The sequence below is a fragment of the Sorex fumeus genome, unplaced genomic scaffold (genome assembly GCF_029834395.1).
Source record: "Sorex fumeus unplaced genomic scaffold, SorFum_2.1 ptg000044l, whole genome shotgun sequence".
Taxonomy (NCBI): domain Eukaryota; kingdom Metazoa; phylum Chordata; class Mammalia; order Eulipotyphla; family Soricidae; genus Sorex; species Sorex fumeus.
In genome coordinates this window covers 56,699,656-56,706,550 of record NW_026606101.1, presented here as the reverse complement: position 1 = coordinate 56,706,550, position 6,895 = coordinate 56,699,656, and positions in this window count along the sequence as shown.

The window sequence follows — 6,895 nt, the reverse complement described above, 5'->3', positions numbered from 1 at the left end:
AAAAGCATATAAAAAGGATGTCCATTGAACTGTGTTAGTATAATCTAATTATCCCTGAAATTCCTTGAGAGCTTGATAGTATAGAATCTGCTCTCTGGTTTTATTTTCAAAATAGTTTGGTAGTATAGATATTCCTAAATTAAAGTTATTCATACCAAATCAAGCCTTTTCACTCCTTTCTGAAGCCTGTACATAGTAAATGATAAAACACTGTCAATTCACCGGAAAAAGTGAATCAAGAGTATGACAAGATGAGGAGAAAAATTGGAAGCAAATTTTAGCTCCTGGGAAGATTTAAAAGGTGGATACAGATTGAGATAAAGGCAAAGTTGACTGGAGTTTCAAGTTTCTCCACTTTACTAAGTGTCTTCAGGGATGAAATTGAGAATGATAAGCAAATTTATGCTATAGTCATATGGGAAGCTCCATGAATTCAGGTGGGAGGGATGAAGGGATGGTGGAAAATTGGATTCACAGGGAGATAATATTGAAGAAAACCAGAGAGGGAAAAAAAGCCAGTTCCCATAAGAATCTGATGTCAAATTTTTATGGGAGAGCAATGGAAATGTGATAATATGGGGCTGGAGAGGTAGTAGACTGGGTAAGGTGCTTACTGTGCTCAAGTGCTCAAGGCTACCCAGGCTGGATCCTTTGCATCACATATCCAGGCTTGATACTTGAGGCCAGAGCCAAGTTAAAGCCTGATCACACAAAAAAACCCCAAATGATAAATTAACAATTAGTAAATATAAAATGAAGGGCCTGAAAAAAAATAAGCCAATTTTACATCAATGTGAAACAAAAAGTAAATTACCTCCTTCACCTTATTTAAGGTATGAATAATATAAATAATTCATGTTGGGTTTTAAAATTGGCATTATTCATATTTTCCAAGTAGCAGATGGGTAAATGTATGAGGAAAGAAGCAAATATAATAAGCAATCTAAATCCTAATCTTAGATTGAGGGAAACTAATGAACAATATGAAAAATTAAAAGAAAAATTCTAAGCAATAATGGTAAAATTCATCATTTGGAAACTGTATGATGAAAACCATATAATAATAGATATATAAAACGAAATGCCTTTATTGCTTGAAAAATGGAGATAAAGTCATAACTAGTTTAATAATACATTATAGATTGGTACACATATATTAACCTTGTCATTAAAAATAGCTACAAATACTGCTAGGGTCAGAGGGATAGTAGAGGGAAAAAGTTACTTGTCTTTCGTACAGCCAACCCAAGTTTAGTTCCTGGCACTGAATATGGTCCCTGAACAATGAGTGGAGTTGGATGTGGTCCCAACCCCCCCCCCCCATAGTAATAAACTACTAACCACTAGTTAGTTCAGCATTAGATTTTCATGGTTAGCATATGCCAGGACCCAAGTTAAAACCCCAGAACCACCTGGTCCCCTGCAACACTGCTGAATACAACTCTGGAGGCTCCCCAGCAACATGGGGATGGCTCTGGTCGTTCCTGGTTCTACAGAGAATAAGCAGCAAAGTTGGATCCCCCAACCTTGAACACAGGGCGAACCTGTACAAGTATTACCAGCAGTGGCCTCTAGTTCCCTTACTTGGAAAGCTCGCCCCATCTCCCCAACCCCAAACTGATATACTCCATAACCAAGCAACATGAACAACAAAACTAGTTCATATATTATTTTTTATTCATATTTTTGCATTGTGATTGTCTTTGGGGAGATTTGAGTGTGTGTGGGGGTCAAGATAGTTTTATTGAAACTTACTTAGATATGAGGGGACAGAAAAAGAAGAAAAAAGTGTTCAAGGAGAACTTGGGCCTCACCAGAATGGAAAGAGGAATGAGATACAGAGGCAGGTGAATAAGATGCATGTTCAAGGGAGAACATAGGCTTGAAGAGTTGCATTGTGATTTTTCTACCTTCAAAAGTGGCTATGAAAAAGTACATGGGAGAATGTGGGTTACTGATCACAAACAAGTAACTTTTTAAAAAAGGAGTTAATGTCTGTACTCTATGAATAGTGCATGTCAAAATCCATTTCAATTGCAGAACAGGCAGTAGTTATAATTAAACTTATAAAAGTTAAAGCCCATATGGAAAAAGGGTACCAACTCAACAGCTGGAGTTTGCAGAAGACATTAATGAAAGTCAAATTCGAAGTAATCAGAATTCATTTTTAAATGATTTTTAATTACGTGCCAGTGCCAAGCTAACCACAGTGCATGCTTGGTGGGTGTTTGGCTGGTGAGTTGGTTCACTTTGAAGTGCAGGGGCAAGGGAGGAAGTTGGGGTTGGGAGGGAGAAAGGGTGGCGATGGTAGAAATGAAATAATTTTCATAAAAATGTCACTTAGAGTACATTTTCATTAATGTATAAAAAATACTGGATATCTGTTGTATGTTCAGCATTGCACAAGGTTCTGAGTATATTTCTTCATTTCACTCAATGTTGTCTTTAATGGCACGAGAATCTCCACCAATCTTTCTATCTAATGGCAAGCAGTTCATGACATTGCTGTGACTTCCAATTAGAGATTTGAAAGTTCTGTAGCAGGTTCCTTTTATTTTCCACTTCAAGTAATAAAATAAAATAACTAAATTGGATAATGTGATTATCTTGACATTTAAAAGAGAAATAAAAAATGACAAGCTTGTGCTCCATTTCTGTCATCTTATCTCTGGAAATCTTTGTCTGTACCTCAGTCCATTTGTTTCATTAAAATTCCATTCCATATCAGATTTTTATTCTGATAGAACTACGACTGTTTTACTTCCCATATTAAAGAGCATTCATTGGGGGAAAAAAAAAAGTTGACCTCAATGCAGAAAGGTTTGGATTTTTCTTTAAACACCCAGCAGAGGGCGAGAAAGTGCAGCCCATTAGCTAAAATTGATTTAATGACTATCTAAAACTCTGAAGCTGATGTTAGACTTTTGACAGGCCCTAGAACAAAGAACTAATCAAGAGGTTCAAATTTGCAAAGTGGACTCTGACGCTGTAGCGCTTACATCTCAGAATGAAACTGAGCATTATATGAGATGCCTGTAATAATTGTTTAGAAAATTTGAAATACACTCCTACTTCTGAAGACAAAGGTCTTTGATTTTGAGTTGCCTGAAAAAGTAGGCTAAGGGGCTGGAATGATAGCACAGCAGGTAGAGAGGCTGCCTTGCTTGCGGTCGACCTGGTTCGAATCCCAGCATCCCATATGGTCCCCCAAGCACCGCTAGGAATAATTCCTGAGTGGATGAGCCAGGAGTAACCCCTGTGCAATGCCAGGTTAACCCAAAAAACAAACAAACAAACAAACAAACAAACAAAAAAGCAAGCTAAGTGCATGTAGCCCGCTTGTAGTATGTAACATCCATAGCACTGACCCATAGGTCTAGCCTATTTCTATTTTACCTAACCATAAGTTCTCCTTTAATTTTCAGTTCTGTAGATCCAAATTTGTTTCATTTGTGTTAGGAGACAACATTCATAAAATAAACCTTAAATTCAATATCTTTCACAGAAATGAAATTGAGTTGGGACAGAAGTGAACAGCATTCATGTGGACAATAAAATGAAACTTGACCAGAATATTGTTTAAGACAAAATGTGAAATACTTCAAAACCATACATGAGAAAATGAGACAATGAAAATGTGTTGCAATGGCACACTTCTGATTCAAAATGGACTTTTTAAAACATCAGAACAAAAAAAAGGAAATTAATTTAACATTTTAAAAGAATCTTTTACCTTTAACTTAAGTTTGCTTTTTAGTTTTCTACAAAAAAAAACTCCTTGCAGACTTTTTCTTCGTGTTTAGTATTGTATTCTATATTGCATTGTGTCTTTTTTCTTTTTCTCATTTTGCTATTCAAGTAACTGCAGTTCTGGAAAAATGAAATAAAAATAGTGTTCCTTTATAAAATGGAGTAGTGTGGTAATAAAATTTAATTTGTATCTGTGTGTTTGGAGAATGTTTTCTTTCCTTCTAAAATCATTTGTCTACACCAAGTATCTGCCTGACTCATTAAAGGATAATGTGTATCAATCAAGATGTCATACATTTATATTTATGAGATAAAAAACAGTATTGTTTGGAAACATGTGAATGTAGTTTGCATAATTTGGTTACTGTATTTTTGAGGGGTGGTTTCTTAGAAAAATCTGTGGAATGCATAAACAAAGAGAAGATAATTTTTTCTAGTAATTATGTTTCAGTATTTATTGAATAGTTAGGGCTTTTAAAATTATGTGTAAAAAGTGAGCTCATGTGTCATTTCAGAGTAGTTTTTTTATGTGTATGGGAAAATGGGCAAGTTTATAATGCTTAGGAGCTATAGATATTACTAAGTAACTAATTGCCTTCTAATTTTAGAAGGGTTAAAGCTATATTTTTCTTGAAGAATAATGTAAAGCACAAAACATGAAAACTACAGATTTATTAGAAAGAATCTGACAGTAATTACATGCTTGCCTGATACTTTTATATGATTATCACCCATGGTGAGGAAAATAAAATAAAATAGATCAATGCATTAAGAGGAGAGTTGACTATCATCTCAGGATGCACCTCACCAAGATATAATCTGTTGAAAATTCTGGTAAGTGGGTTTTGTGACTGAAATCTCCAGGCTTTCTTGTAGTTGGAATGGGTTACCTTCCCCACTTCCCAACTCATGGAAGCACTGGAAGTCACTGCCACAAACCAAATCCAGTGCCACCATGTAAGCACTATCACTGGCCTTGCTTCAGAGATACATAAATAAATCTCGAAAGAGATCAAAGCTGCAATTAATCAGACCTGCCCTTGGTTGAACAGACTTAGGTAAATCATTGGGGGAGCAGGAAGAGGGTTTGCCTGGTCCCTGCCCAAACAGAAACCCCAGCAGCTGCTTGCTTCCACAATCTAAAATCAGCACCATACCCCTGGTCTGACTCTACCATCTCAGAACAGATCTTATAATCTGCTGAAAATTCTAGTATGCAGGTTTTGTGACTGAAATCTCCAGGTTTTCTCTGGGTGGGGATGAGCTACCTCCCCCCCCCCCCCACCTTCTTGTACTTGTGGAAGCACCGGCAGTCACAGCCATGTCCCAAAACTGACACCCAGTTGAAAAGCTACTCCAGCCTTACCATCCCAATAAAAATACTGAATTCTCTCAACAAACACCATGACCTCTTGACACCTGTATTGCAAACCAAAATGCACAAAAGGAAAAGGAGAGAGAGAGAGCAAGAAGGAAAGTGCCTCCCTTAGAGGGAGGTTGGGCGTGGGGTTGGGGTGGAGTGTTGGGGGATAGTGGTAGGAAACAGGGGACATTGGTGGTGGGAAATGTACACTGGTAGAGGGATGGGTGCTGGATCATTGTATTACTGAAACCCAACTGTGAACAGCTTTTTAATGGTCTATTTCACAGATTTCCAATAAAAAAATTTTTAAAAAAGTAATATGGAGTTCATGCACAGTTCAATCAGCTTAATCAATGTCTGAATAAATAGCAGGCTGGTGCAATAGCACAGTGGTAGGGTGTTTGCCTTGCACGAGGCTGGCCTGGCAAAGCCAAGTTCGATTGCTTCGTCCCTCTCGGAGAGCCCGGCAAGCTACCGAGAGTATCTTGCCCCCATGGCGAAACCTGGCAAGCTACCCGTGAGGTATTCAATATGCCAAACACAGTAATAAGTCTCATGATGGAAACGTTACTGGACCCGCTCGAGCAAATCGATGAACAATGGGAGGACAGTGCTACAGTGCTACTACTACATTTGCTCGATTTTTGCTCGAGCGGGCCCAGTAACGTCTCCATTGGAGACTTTGTTGTTACTGTGTCTGGCATATCAAATACTCTCGGTAGCTTGCCGGGCTCTCCGAACTACTACATTAAAAAAAAAAATAAAAAGAAGAAGAAGCAAGCAAAGTTTTCGAGGATGCCAAAACATGATAGGAGTACTAAGGTTTCTTGTAATGTTGGGTTTGTCTAAAGAAAAGTTATGAAGTTATGAAGCTCAACAGAATACTTTGAAAATCTCCTCAAAGAAAGAAACAGCCACCTAAATGAAATCTGCATGTCAAAAATAGATGGTCACTGGGATCTGGAAGATTATACAGGGGTTAAGGCACTTGCCTTGCATAGAGCTGACCCAAGTTCAATTCTTGTGCCATCAGGAGTGATCCCTGAGCACAGAGTCAGGAGAAATAATTGAGCACTTCCAGGGGCCTCCTCTTCTCCCCCACCTACTAATACATCATCACCAAAATGAGTGTCTTCAAGTTTTACAATTTGAAGTATCCAAGCTTTAAAGAAGAATGTGTTTACTTCATAAAGATAATAGTTGAATAAAAAATATTTACTGAAAATTTAGTAATGTAAGAGAAGATCCCAGTGGGAATGAATCAATAATATATCCATGCTCAATACAGCCATTCCTGGAACAGTAAGTCCATGTGATTAGGCCCCACTGTTTTTTTTTTTAGCTCATTAATTTCTCCACCAAGGCAATGTTCTGTGGTTTTCCTCACTTTTGTTCTGTCTTTTCTGACCAGGTTTTCTGACACTTTTATTTGCAATAACTTGTTATCTTGTTTTGTTTATCTTGTTTTGTTTCTATTTACTAAAATTAAGTCATTTCTCTTCTATAAAATAGAATACATCTCCGACTTCCTCCTCTAAGCAATACCTTCTATTCAATGGCTTCAGAAAAAAAATTCACTGTATGACATTTCATTTTAATTTATTAACAAGAAAAATTACCATTTACTACTAGAACAGCTATCTAGTTCTTTCTACAATACTATGGGTATATAAAAATTTAAATAGCAGAATGATTTCAAAGAACCACCCCAATTTTCAACTCTATCACATCCCTCCGCCAGCTCCTCAGCAAGACAGTTGTAGGATGAGTTTTACTTGGTAT